Source organism: Vipera ursinii (genome assembly GCF_947247035.1).
Source record: "Vipera ursinii genome assembly, chromosome: 13".
NCBI classification, from domain to species: Eukaryota; Metazoa; Chordata; class Lepidosauria; order Squamata; family Viperidae; genus Vipera; species Vipera ursinii.
In genome coordinates this window covers 3,011,101-3,024,761 of record NC_139526.1, presented here as the reverse complement: position 1 = coordinate 3,024,761, position 13,661 = coordinate 3,011,101, and the positions used below count along the sequence as shown (strand labels likewise).

Here is a 13,661-nt window from a genome sequence, read left to right as displayed (position 1 = left end):
CCCGTGGACTTTGCTTATCAAAAGGTCACAAAAGGGGATCCCCTGATCTTGGGAGATGGCAAATGTCATAAATACGAGTCAGTGGCCAAGCGTCTGAATTTTGATCATGTGACCCTGGGGATGCCGCAAAGGTTGCAACTGTAAAAAACGGTCATGAATCACATTTTTCAGTGAATGGTTGTAAGTAAAGGATTACCAGTATTCATGAGAGTTGCAGTGGCCGGGGTCATATGGGATCCCCTTTTGTGACCTTTTGACAAGCAAAGTCAGTGGGGAAGCCAGGTTTACTTCACAACCGTTTTACTAGTTTAACAACCATGGAAAGAAAGGTGGCAAAATGGGGCAAAATTCACTTAACAACGGTATAACTTAGCAGCAGCAGCAGCAGCAACAACAGCAACAACAATAATACCTGGTTGATATCTAGGATGCTGGCAGCAACCCGTGTCAACCATTAATGCCAGTCAATTTGAGTGTTCAGTTGACTGAATTTCATGTTTTCTGAATAAAAGTTTTATATAATAAATAATAATAATAATAATAATAATAATAATAATAATAATAATAATAATAATAATAATAATAAAGTTGGAAGGGACCTTGGAGGTCATCTAGTCCAACCCCCTGCTCAGGCAGGAAACCCTATACCATTTCAGACAAATGGCTGTCCAGTCTCTTCTTAAAAACCTCCAGTGTTGGACATTCACCGCTTCTGGAGGCAAGGAGTTCCACTGGTTAATGGTTCTAACTGTCAGGAAGTTTCTCCTTAGTTCTAGGTTGCTTCTCTCCTTGATTAGTTTCCATCCGTTGCTTCTTGTCCTGCCTTTGGGTGCTTTAGAAAATAGCTTGACTCCCTCTTCTTTGGGGCAGCCCCTGAGATATTGGGACACTGCTATCATGTCACCCCTAGTCCTTCTCTTCATTAAACTAGACATACCCAATTCCAGCAGCCGTTCCTTATATGTTTTAGCCTCTAGTCTCCTAATCATCTTTGTTGCTCTTCTCTGTACTCTTTCCAGAGTCTCAACATCTTATTTACGTTGTGGTGACCAAAACTGGATGCAGTATTCCAAGTGTGGCCTTACCAAGGCATTGTAAAGTGGTATTAGTTCTTCACGTGATCTTGATTCTATCCCTCTGTTAATGGAGCCTAGCACTGTGTTGGCTTTTTTGGCAGCTGCAGCACACTGCTGGCTCATATTGAAGTGATTGTCCACTAGGACTTGGGATCCCTCTCACAGTTACTCCTATTGAGCAAGGTACCACCTATACCAGAGGTCTGCAACCCGCGGCTCCGGAGCCGCATGCGGCTCTTTCAGCCGTCTCCTGCGGCTCCCAGTCCTCTGCCATGTGAAGTCCAAAAAAAAAAAAAAGAAGTGGGACTAAAAAAGTTCAACCAATCAATTCAAATATGCAGGGTAGGTGCATATCTCGCCTTGGCTCCACTCTTCAGTCAAACCCTGTTCTGCGCATGCGCGCATGTACGCGCATGCGCACACATTTTTTGTGGCTCCCAGTTTTTCCTTTTGTGAGGGAACCGGTTCCGAGTGGCTCTTTCACTGTTTCAGGTTGCTGACCCCTGCCCTATACTATATCTGTACATTTGGTTTTTCTTGCCTAAATGTAGAACCTTACTTTTTTCACCACTGAATTTCATTTTGTTAGATAGCGCCCAGTGTTCAAGTAGTAGGTTGTGATCTACTTTATCAAATGCCTTACTGAAGTCCAAGCAAATTATATCCACAGCATTCCTCTGGTCCACTAATTTTGTCACTTGGTCAAAGAATGCAGTAAGGTTTGTCTGCCATGATCTGTTTTTGACAAACCCATGTTGGCTTTTAGTAATGACTTTGTTTGCCTCTAGGTGTTCGCTGATTCGTTGTTTGATTATCTTTTCCAGAATCTTCCCAGGTATTGAGGTCAGGCTGATAGGTCTGTAGTTTCCTGGATCTATTTTCTTCTCTTTTTTGAAGATGGGAACTACATCAGCTCTCTTCCAGTCCTCTGGTAATTCCCCAGTGCTCCAGGATCTTTGAAAAATATAGTTCAGTGGTTCTGAGATCACGTCTGCCAGTTCCTTGAGAAACTTGGGGTGTAATCCATCTGGTCCTGGTGATTTGAACTCGTCTAGGCTGGACAGGTGCTCACTTACCATTTTCGTGCCTATTTTAACTTGCGTTTCTATTCGGACAAGCGCTGGCTCTTCGGCTTTGAAACGGAGATGAGCACCGGCCCCTAGAGTCGGAAACGACTAGCACGCATGTGCGGGGGAACCTTTACCTTTACCTTTAGGCTGGACAGGTGCTCGCTTACCATTTTCTTGCCTATCTTAACTTGTGTTTCTATTCTGTTTTTTATTGCACTGTTTTTGGTAGGTTGGACTGTTTTTTCCCTTTGTGTAAAGACAGATGCAAAAAACGAGCTAAATAGTTCTGCTTTCTTCCTGTTGCTTGTCACCTTCTTGCTACTTTTCTCCACTAATGGACCAATCATTTCCTTAACTTTTTTCTTGTTTTTTACATGTTTATTTATTTATTTATTTATTAGTTTAATTTATATACCGCCCTATTCCCGAAGGACTCAGGGCGGTTCACAGGGCAAGTTAAAGACAATACAAAAGATAAAATAAAATTAAATTAAATTAATACAAGCCCACAATTAAGATAACATTAAAAATTAAAATTTAAAATTATTATTTTTTTGTTATTTTTGACTTTGGTCGCAAGCCCTAGTTCATTTTGAGCCTTAGCTTTCCTCACTTCATCTTTGCAGGCACGGGCTATTTACTGATATTCTGCCTTAGTTATGTGCCCCTCTTTCCACTTTTTATACTTGTCCTCTTTATCTTTCAATGTTAGGCTCAATTGTGGCCATACGTTGAGGACTACATATACTGGGTAGTAGACTGAACCAGAATCAAGGATTGTTCACTACAAATCGATCCACACATTGCCACAATCGCCGTCTCCATCACTGACCGCTTTGACAAGCCATGGTCCCCATTTTTCAGCTCCTGTTTAAGGGCTCGACTAGGCCCGATGCAAAGTGGAGCTGAACATAGCATAAATGGGCACTTTTTAATAACGGCCTTTTTGGAAACACAATTGCCTGGAATGGTTGGGAAACAATATCCCTCCAATGATATCTTGCACAGTGGAGCCACCATTTGCCTGTTTCCGATGATCGTCATCAAATAATTCATTTATCTAGCGCCTTTAGTTAGCAGAATGCTCTGTAATCCGTATTATATTCACTCTCGGAAGACTCCAGTGAGGGTCATTTTTGTTCCTGGGAAATGGAGGATGAAATACAGATTCTTTCTGGAACATCTGATAGAGGAGTGAATTTGAACTCTGGCTAATGAATAATTGACATTTCCCATTTCAGCTTCTGAGCTGCTCATTTTGTCAATCATCGGTTTGTTCTGTGCTGCAGACTTCGGGGGGTTTGAAAATGCCCACGAGAAACATAATACAAAAAAATTGAATCTCTTTCATAATACACACCTTTTCACATATAATTCCTTCTCTCCTCCATCCCTGCTTGGACCTCTTTGACCATTTCTTCTCCCAAATTTATTTATTTATTTTATTTTTGGGACTTATATGCTGCCCTATCTCCTGAAGGACTCAGGGCGGCTAACAACAATAAAAACAACAATACAAAAGTTAAAAAAAATTAAATAAACAGCCCCAATAAATAAATTAAACTAAACAATTAAAAATTAAAAAACATTTAAAAAAAACCCTGTCAGTCCAAGTCAGCCTGATGAAAAAGGAAAGTTTTAAGAGATCCGGGCCATCCGGAGCTCAAGGGTAAGTTGGTTCCACAGGGCTGGCGCTCCCACAGAGAAGGCCCTCCCCCTGGGGGTCGCCAGCCGACATTGTCTAGCCGACGGTACCCTGAGGAGGCCTTCTCTGTGTGAGCGCACCGGGCGATGGGAAGTCGCTCCAGGCAGCAGATGGTCCTACAGGTATCCCGGGCCTAGGCCATGTAGGGCTTTAAAGGTAAGTACCAGCACCTTAAATCTCACCCGGAAGACAACCGGTAACCAATGCAGCTTGCGCAGGAGGGGTGTAATATGGGAGTATCGGGATGCTCCCATCACTACCCGCGCGGCCGCATTCTGCACCAGCTGGAGCCTCTGGGTGGTCTTCAAGGGCAGCCCCATGTAGAGAGCATTGCAGTAATCTATCCGGGAGGTAACGAGTGTGTGAGTGACCGTACGTAGGGCATCTCGGTCCAGATAGGGGTGCAACTGGCGCACCAGGAGAACCTGGGCAAATGCCCCCCTGGCCACGACTCCAATATGATCTTCAAAACTGAGTTGTGAGTCCAGGAGGACGCCTAAATTGTGCGCCCTATCAACGGGAGGTAACACCTCTCCTCCCATAACCAAAGATGGAACCTCTTGGACAAGTCGAGATGCCAGTACGTAGAGCCACTCAGTCTTGGCCGGCTTGAGCTGGAGCCTGTTCTTCCCCATCCAAATCCGTACCGCTTCCAGGCAACGGGACATCACGTCGAGGGCATCACTGGGTTGGTTCGGGGTGGAGATGAAAAGCTGGGTATCATCAGCATACTGATGATACCTCACCCCGAAACCACAGATGATCTCACCTAGCGGCTTCATATAGATGTTAAACAGTAGAGGTGAGAGGACCGACCCCTGAGGAACTCCATAAACGAGAGGTCTCGGGGTCGATCTCTGCCCACCCGCCAACACCGACTGTGAACGTTCCAGAAGGTAGGAGGAGAACCACTGAAAAACAGTGCCTCCCACTCCCAACCCCTCAAGACGTCGCAGCAAGATACCATGGTCGATGGTATCAAAAGCCGCTGAGAGGTCTAATAGGACCAGGACAGAGGAATAACCCCTGTCTTGGGCCTGCCAGAGATCATCCACCAGCGCAACCAATACCGTCTCCGTAGTAGAAATCAAAAGACAAAACAAATAACACTGGACTGTTGTTATTACTAACTTCATCAGTATTTCACATGGAAAATTCTTTATAATGTCAGAACATTTGAAAATCTTAAAATATAAATATGTCAAGTAACTCTAAAGAAATATTTACTGCAGTAGTACCAATAGTCGTCAAATAATGATGGTAATTGGGACCAAGAGATGCAGCTATAAAGCAAAATGTCTCCAAGGTCACTCGTGCTGAGATGAAACACATCCCTGGTCACCCAGGTGGTGCTCCTCCCTCCCTCCCTCCCTCCCAGCAGAGCAAGCCTGTTTCTTATACAGTAGTCATCCCTTTTGACTTCTACATCCTTTTCCATTACAAGTAGTCCTCAACTTACGACCACAACTGAGCCCAAAATTTCCATTGCTAAGCAAGACATTTCACCACCCTTCTTGCCACTGTTGTTAAGTGATTCACCGCAGTTAAGTTACTGACAGGGTTATTAAGTGAATCTGGCTCCCCCCTAATTGGCTTTGCTTGCCAGAAGGTCACAAAAGGGGGTCACGTAACCCTGAGACACGGCAACTGTCATAAGTATGAGCCAGTTGCCAAGAGCATTAATTTTGATCACGTGACCAGGGAGATGCTGCAACGGTCGTAAGTGTGAAAAACGGTCCTATTTTTCAGTGCCATTGTAACTTTGAACGGTCAGTAAATGAACTGTTTTAAGCCTTGACCTGGGTTAGCGATTGGCTTAATCTAACTAACAAGAGAATACTTCATCTTGAGGGATGGGATTTGGTATATGGATGGCATGCATACTTGCTCTACGATAAGAAGGTGGACAGGGCTTTTAAATCTCATATTCTTAGAAGTGCCTTGTTGCGTGTCTGGAAAAAGTATTATTATAAGTTAAATTATAAAATACCGATTTGGGGAATTCCCGGACACGTGATAGAAGGTGTATCTATGGGAGTGAGTTTGGATATGTTTTCCTATAAGGAATTACTTAGATTGGAAGGGAATGATTGGCAACTTAAATCATTAGATGAGTTAAGACAAGAAAACATAAGTTACTCTTGGTTCCAATATACCCAATTGAAAGCTAGGTGGAAGCTGGATCAGAAGGTTGGCATTACAATTACAGATGAAAATTTAGTAAAACAAATTAGAGATTTAAATTGTGCACATATAAAGAGGATATATTGAATTGGATTCGGAAACGGAATTAGTTAAAGATTGTATGATAAAGTGGGCACAAAATATTCAGGAACCAATTTCGTTGGACACTTGGGAGATAATTTGGGTTAGAAATGTTAAATTTACTCAGGCTCAAAACTTAAGAGAAAATTTTTATAAAATGTTTTATAGATGGCATCTGGATCCCAAGAAGTTGTCTAACATCTATCCTAATTTACAGTCTAAATGTTGGAGATATGGTAGTTTAGAAGCCACCTATTTTCATATGTGGTGGACTTGTAGAAATATAAAAGCTTTTTGGATTAAAATTTGGTGGAACATTCAAAAGATTTTTAAGAGAAAGATAAGGTTTTCTCCGCAATTGTTTTTATTGGGTATTGTTGTAGATTGTGATGTTAAAGAAACTAACTTGATGTTGAACATGATAACAGCAGCACGGTTACTGGTGGGACAATATTGGAAGAAGGATAGTTTGCCTACTATAGAAGAATGGGTGTTTAAAGTTTCGAATCTTGCAGAAATGTCTAAGATTTCTGCTTAATTGAAAGATCATTCACAGGAAAGATATATTTCAGTTTGGAGGAGATGGATAGATTATATTCAGAACAAATATGGGACTAAAAAGTTCCATTTAGCTTATGAGTAGATTTTAGAGGGATATTGTTATTGGTACTTTGTATGTAGTTATGTTAAAGGGGAGTTAAAGCACGTTATGAATTTGGTTAATTGTATATTATGCACAATTTTTATTTAGAATATGATTATTATAACTATAATCCTGTATTTAGCTCTGGGAAGTGGGGGGGGAAGTGGGCGGGTTTGGGGTGGGGGGATTTGGGGATATATTGTAAAATTTTGTTTTTGTAAAACTCTTTAATAAAAAAAAATGAACTGTTTTAAGTCAAGGACTACCTGTATTGCCTGCAACCAGACTAAGTTCTCTGAGGCAGCCATCTCTTCTTTCTTCTGCCTTCTCTTGCCTTTTGGTAAAGTGGAATGCAGGAAGTGACTCTGCTTTGATCCAATCTCTCCCCCCCAGTGCCACTTGGCAGAAGCAGGCCTGTCTTGTATGCAGGCTCATATAATCCATGGGGGAAAGACCCTTTCCCGCCCCGCTCCTGAAATCATGGCCCACCCAAGTGCGGAATTTGAGGTGTTCCAGCTACATCTGGTCATCAGCTCAGAAGACCGGGATATAGCCCATGTTCAACCCAACCAAGCACAATAGAGCCTGGGAAGGGACCTTAGAGGCCATCTAGTCCAGCCCCCTGCTCAAGCTGGAGACTCTACAACTTGAGTGAAGTGGCCGTCCAGTCTCTTCTTGAAAAGCTCCTGTGATGAAACGTCCAAGAAAGTCCAGCTGCCTTTTGAAAACGCACCTTTCAGACAACCCTAACCCGGATGACCGAGACTCTTTGAGCAGGCTATTAGGGAGCTTGAAACCCACCTTGAAAATTAGGCATTTGGAGAACCATCTTGAAACTGGACTATAACAACTTTCTCAACTGGGTAACCTCCAGAAGTTTGGATGGTCTCCAGATGTTTGGACTTCAATTCCCAGAGTTCTCAGCAATGATTAGGCAGCCTGGGGGATTCTGGGAGTTGAAGACACCAAGGTTGAGAAACACTATCTGAGAATTTTGGATTTTGGACATGATAGCAGAGTTCCAGTATCTCAGGGTCTGCCCCAAAGAAGAGGGAGTCAAGCTATTCTCCAAAGCGACTGAAGGGAGGACAAGAAGCAACGGATGGAAACTAATCAAGCAGAGAAGCAACCTAGAACTAAGGAGAAACTTCCTGACAGTGAGGACAATTAGCCAGTGGAACAACCTGCCTCCAGAGGCGGTGAATGCTCCAACACTGGAAGTTTTTAAGAAGAGACTGGCCAGCCATTTGTCTGAAATGGTATAGGGTTTCCTGCCTGAGCAGGGGGTTGGACTAGATGACCTCCAAGTTCCCTTCCAACTTTATTGTTGTTGTTGTTGTTGTTGTTGTTGTTATTATTATTATTATTATTATTATTATTATTATTATTATTATTATTATTATTATTATTATTATATCGTCAAGGAGATTATCTCCTTATCAAGGAGAGATCCAGCCTAGAACTAAGGAGAAATTTCCTGTCAGTGAGAACAATTAATCGGTGGCTTCCCTCCACAATTTGTGGATGCTCCATCACTAGGGGTTTTCAAGAAGAGATTAGGCAGCCATTTGTCTGGAATGGTACAGGGTTTCCTGCTTGAGCAGGGGGTTGGTCTAGAAGACCTCCAAGGTCCCTTGCAACTCTTTTGAAGAAAAAACATTCCAGTCATTAATTTTCTTACTGTTAGGAAGTTTCTCCTTAATTCCAGGTTGCTTCTCTCCTTGATTACTTTCCATCCACTGTTTCTTTTTTTTATTGAAAAGTTTTACAATACATTTTTAAATACAAAAAAACTCCCTCCTCCCCCTCCCCTCTCCCCAACCCTCCCGTCCCCCCTCCCCAACTTCCCAGAGCTGAATACAGGGTAGTTATACAAACATAAGCTAGAAAATGCTAACAATAAAAATAAGACAATAAATTCTATCGCACTTTAACTCTCCATAGTCATAATTATATTACTAACAGATAACAAATAACACTGTTTCTTGCCCTGCCCTCAGATGCTTTGGAGAAGAGGTTGACCCCTTCCTCTTTGTGGCAGCCCCTCAAATATTGGAAGACTGCTAACATGTCCCCCTAGTTCTTCTTTTCTCTAGTCTAGACTAATCATACCCAAATCCTGCAGTTGTTCTGCATATGTTTTAGTCTCCAGTCCCTTAATCATCTCAGTTGCTCTTCTCTGCGTTTTTTCCAAAGTTCAACATCTTTTTTGTAATGTGGTGACCCAAACTGGATGCATATTCCAGGTGTGGCCTTACTAAGGCTTTATAAAGTGGTACTAATACGTCACGTTATTTTGATTCTATGCCTCTGTTTATGCAACCAAGGATTGTATTAGCTGTTTTGGCTGCTGCCACGCACGGCTGCCTCATGGTCAAGTGATCATCTACTTCTACTAGGACTCCAAGATCTCTCTCACAGTTACTGTTTTAGAGCCAGGTTTTGCCTGTTTTGTATTTGTACCTTTGGTTTTTCCTGCCCAGGTGTAAAACCTTGCTTTTCTGCATATTAAATTTCATTTTGTTGGCCAGGGCCCTTTGTTCAAGTCTGCAAAGATCTTTTTGGATCCTGAGCTTAAGATCCCTTCACACAGTCAGGGACAATTAGAACGGAGAGCTGCTGCTGCATCTGAGCCAGTCTGATCCAGCCTTTGGTTTCTGCTTTGGTCACTTAGCTGCTTCCTAAAAGGCCAAAGGCGGATGGAGATCCTGTTCTCTGTGCTGGTTGCCTGGAAGACGGCCTGCTGCCGCTGTGTCGGTGGCTTCTTTCTCCATAGACTTGCCCATCCTCTGTGAAAGACATCTGAGCTGGCTTAATTTATGGCATCCAGAAATTTGGCTTTGAGTGGTGAGAATTTTGTTCCAGATTTTTCACTGGTAGCTTCTGGTTGATGTTCTCCTTGATGTCTAAGGTTGTGAAAGAGAAAAACATTTCTGTATCGGCACCATCCCTCTTACAAGTTACTTTTTAAACCTTGCCATCTTTGAAAGAGCATTTCTAGCCCTGCCTCTGCCCTCCCCCCCCTTTAACCGCTCTTTGGGGCACCTCACATCTCTTTCTTCTACTGCAACAGTACCCAGAACAGCAGGGGGTATCCCATAGGTGAATTGCACTGCCTGAGTGAGGATACAGATAGTCTTCATTTAGTGACCATTTGAATTTACGACAGCATTGAAAAAAGGGACTTATGACCGTTTTCCACACTTGATTACATAATCATGTGATCAAGACTAAGACGCTTTGGAACTGACTCATATTTATGACGGTCGCAGTGTCCTGCCAGGGTCACGTGATCCCCTTTTGCAACCTTCCGACAAGCAAAGCCAATGGGGAAAGCCGGGTTCACTTAACAACCAGATTACTAACTTATCACCTGCAGTGATTCCCTTAACAACTGTGGCAAGAAAGGTCGTAAAACGGGGCAAAACTCACTTAACACATACCTCACTTAGGAACAAAAATTTGGAGCTTCCTGTATTCAGGGGAGCTGCGTAACATGGGAGGGGGAGTGCAAGGGGTGACATTGGTGAAGTCAGTCGGACCAGGTCCCACTGTGGGCAGGCTGAGATTTTCAGGGATTTGGAGAGGAAACGGGATGGCATTTTTCTTGCTCTTGTAGCCTCTCAGCTGCCAGGCAAGACATAGGTGGCACTGAGCTTCCACCAGCACACCTTCAATTGGAGTTTGTGTTGGATCTTTGAGTTTTGGGTTCCAAGACCTGAACATCTCAAGGCCCTGAAAGAAGGTCCATGTAACATGGGCATCCTTCTGAATCTACAACTTCAGTTCCCATAATTCCCAGTCTTGGGGCTTGGCTAAGAATTCTGGGAATTGACGCCCTGGCCTCTGGAGGAAGTACTGCCTTGATGCTCAACAAGTCCTGTTGAAGAGAGCAAACGGGGACGTGGTTTTCATAGAGCAGTGCATGTCCTCAATTGTGAGGCTGGCCTGTTTCCAGAAACGTGGCCTGGAGGCACCAACGCGTCACCTCCTTCCACATCTTGCTTTATACCGCATTTCTTTCTTTCGCCTCCTGCCAGCTGAGGCCAAACACCTTGAGATGTCGGAATGAGTGACGGCAACAGCAAGACTTGAGCCCCCCTCAAGGCACAGTGTCAGACAATGGCAAATGCTTCTTGCTGCAGGAGTGTTGCCGGGGACAGAGCGGTGGGCAAATTGAGGAGGGTTTGAAGCAATGAAGTCGGGCAGGTAGAAGCGGAGGTGCTGCCTGCCGGCGAGGAATACAGAGGCCACGTTCTCACAGTGCTGTACAGCCGGCTTAATCAGCTGTTCCCTTAGGGCAGGGTTTGCCAGCCTTGGCAATTCAGAGACGTGTGACTTCAACTCCCACAATTTCCCAGCCAGCATGGGGATTGAAGACTCCCCCCCAAAAGAGGGTTTCTGGCCTAGTCTATAACTTGGCATCCTGCCAACCAGAAACAGGGCTGGCCAGGGAAGACCAGCTGAGCTGACCAGAGTGAGCAAGTTCTGAGCCCTCTAAATGTGTCCTACAAAAAGGGACAAAGTCATTTCGTACAAGCCCACCCACCAGGGAGATGATCTTCTTCTTCTTCTTCTTCTTCTTCTTCTTCTTCTTCTTCTTCTTCTTCTTCTTCTTCTTCTTCTTCTTCTTCTTCTTCTTCTTCTTCTTCTTCTTCTTCTTTTTCTTCTTCTTCTTCTTCTTCTTCTTCTTCTTCTTCTTCTTCTTCTTCTTCTTCTTCTTCTTCTTCTTCTTCTTCTTCTTCTTCTTCTTCCTCTTCTTCTTCTCCTTCTCCTTCTCCTTCTCCTTCTTCTTCTTCTTCCCCTTCTCCTCCTCCCCCTCCTCCTCCCTCTTCCTTCCTTCCTTCTCCTTCTTCTCCTTTTCTTCTCCTTCTTCTCCTTCTGATCCTCCTTCCTTCTCTCCTCTTCCTCCTCCTCCTCCTTCCTTCCACCCCCCTCCTCCTCCTCCCTCCCTCCCTTCCTCCTCCCTCCTCCCCCCCTTTTAAACTCTTCGTATTGTGATTTTAAAAGCTATGAAACACCCTGGTCCTTGTGAGGCGTTCCCTTCGACATCCTGCCTGCTTTCTGTGCAACTGAGGGGTCGGGGCATCCTACAGAGCAGCAGAGTTGGAAGGGACCTTGGAGGTCTTCTAGTCCAACCTCCTGCTCAAAGCAGGACACCCTATTCAGGTGGTCCTTGACTTACAACAGTTCATTTAGTGACCGTTCAAAGTTGCACGGCACTGAAAAAGTGACTTATGACCATTTTTCACACTGATGACCATTGCAGCATCCCCCGGGGTCTTGTGCCTTACGTTCATATGCTTGACAGTTGACTCACATTTATGACGGTTGCAGCGTCCCAGAGTCACGTGATCCCCTTTTACGACCTTCTGACAAGCAGAGTCAACAGGGGAAACCAGATTCACTTAACAACCGTGTTACTAACTTAACTGCAGTGATTCACTTAACAACTGTGACATGAAAAGTCATAAAACGGGGCAAAACTCACTTAACACATTTCTTACTTAGCAACATAAACTTTGGGCTCAGTTGTCCAGCCTCTTCTTAAAAACCTTCCGTGAGGGAGTACCCACAACTTCTGGAGGCAAGTCCTTCCACCGGCTAATCCTCACCTAGAGCTGCTCTTTTGTCAGAGGAAAATACAACTTTTGCAGAACTTGGGAAAGGGGGCGAGACACGCCCAGGGTGAAGTTGAGTGCTGTATCCTGAATGGCTGACTATTCCAGGGTCTCTTGAATCTTCCTTCACACCAGTGTGTGTCGCTACTTGTGCAGCCGGGCCTTGCGTATGCTGCCAAGTACATTTCATCCCACAGTTTATTTACTGAGTGAAATGTTTATACTGTATAGCACCTAATCACATAAGCATCGCAACGTCTCCTTTTAGGGAGGTGGTTGACATGGCCAGAGCTACAGCTGTGTCCTCAGAGAAAGCGTGCGGAGCTTGGCCCTGATTCCTGCAGATCCAGCTGCTGGTGGAGCTTGTCCGGTACATCCATCTTCCCTCTCCTGCAAAGGGGGTGGACCTAAGACCGTCAGCAAGAGATGCAGAAAAGGCTTCCTATGCCGTGTGTAAAGCCTTGGGCCTCCCGGCTGCATCCACAAACAGCCAGTGGAGCCTGAGCTGTGCAGTGTCCTTGGAGCCAGCATCCTCCAGAGCAGAAACATTGGCTAGGTCAACAGCCAAGGGTCACTTAGCTCCCAGAAGCACAAGAAGAAATGTAAGAAGGCTGGTTCGTGATGACAACCAATTGCTTAAAATAGCTACCTCCTGAGATACAACTAAAGTTCTCAATGAGCCATGCTGGGCCAAGCATCTGGGTAACATCTGCTGAATTTGAACAAGGCGATAGAACAGGAATTGCAGGAGCCCCAACCGGCCAGCTGCACTCCCGCAGCCCGCAATGCAATAGAGGGCAGGTGGACGCCCCTTTATTGAGGTAATTGCAGTAGTCTGATCTGGAGACCTCCAGGCAGGTAGGAAATAGTGAGGTCATCTGAGAGAAAAGAAAGCTCAGTTGATAGTGGCAGTTCCAGAGCTCAGCACTGACCTGATGACAGGATAAGGGGCTGATCAGGGGCAACACTTTGGTCTCTGATTTTGAATGCAGTCACTATTTCCATTCCGGATATTCTGCGGTGTCTCGCTTCGCCTTAATTCCCACCATTTGAGTGCCAGCAGCTCCTGATCATGGTGCAAATATCAGCCAGGAATTGAGATACCACAGACTTCGCTCCATCCAGCTTGGGGATCATCAGTATAGGTAGCTCTCGACTTACAACGCGTTCATTTAGTGACTGTTCAAAGTTACAACGGTGCTGAAAAAAGTTACTTGCGATTGTTTTTCATACTTAAACTGTTGCAGCATCCCTGCAGTCACGGTTCGTGTTTATGATGGT

At 44.4% G+C, this 13,661-nt stretch overlaps 1 protein-coding gene across 1 annotated transcript in view; it reads left to right on the top strand.

Moving 5' to 3' along the window:
• CASKIN1 (CASK interacting protein 1) overlaps window positions 1–13,661 on the top strand; it is a gene marked incomplete at its 5' end in the record, with an annotated part of 104,908 nt that overhangs the window by 33,344 nt on the left and 57,903 nt on the right. The window lies entirely within an intron of this gene.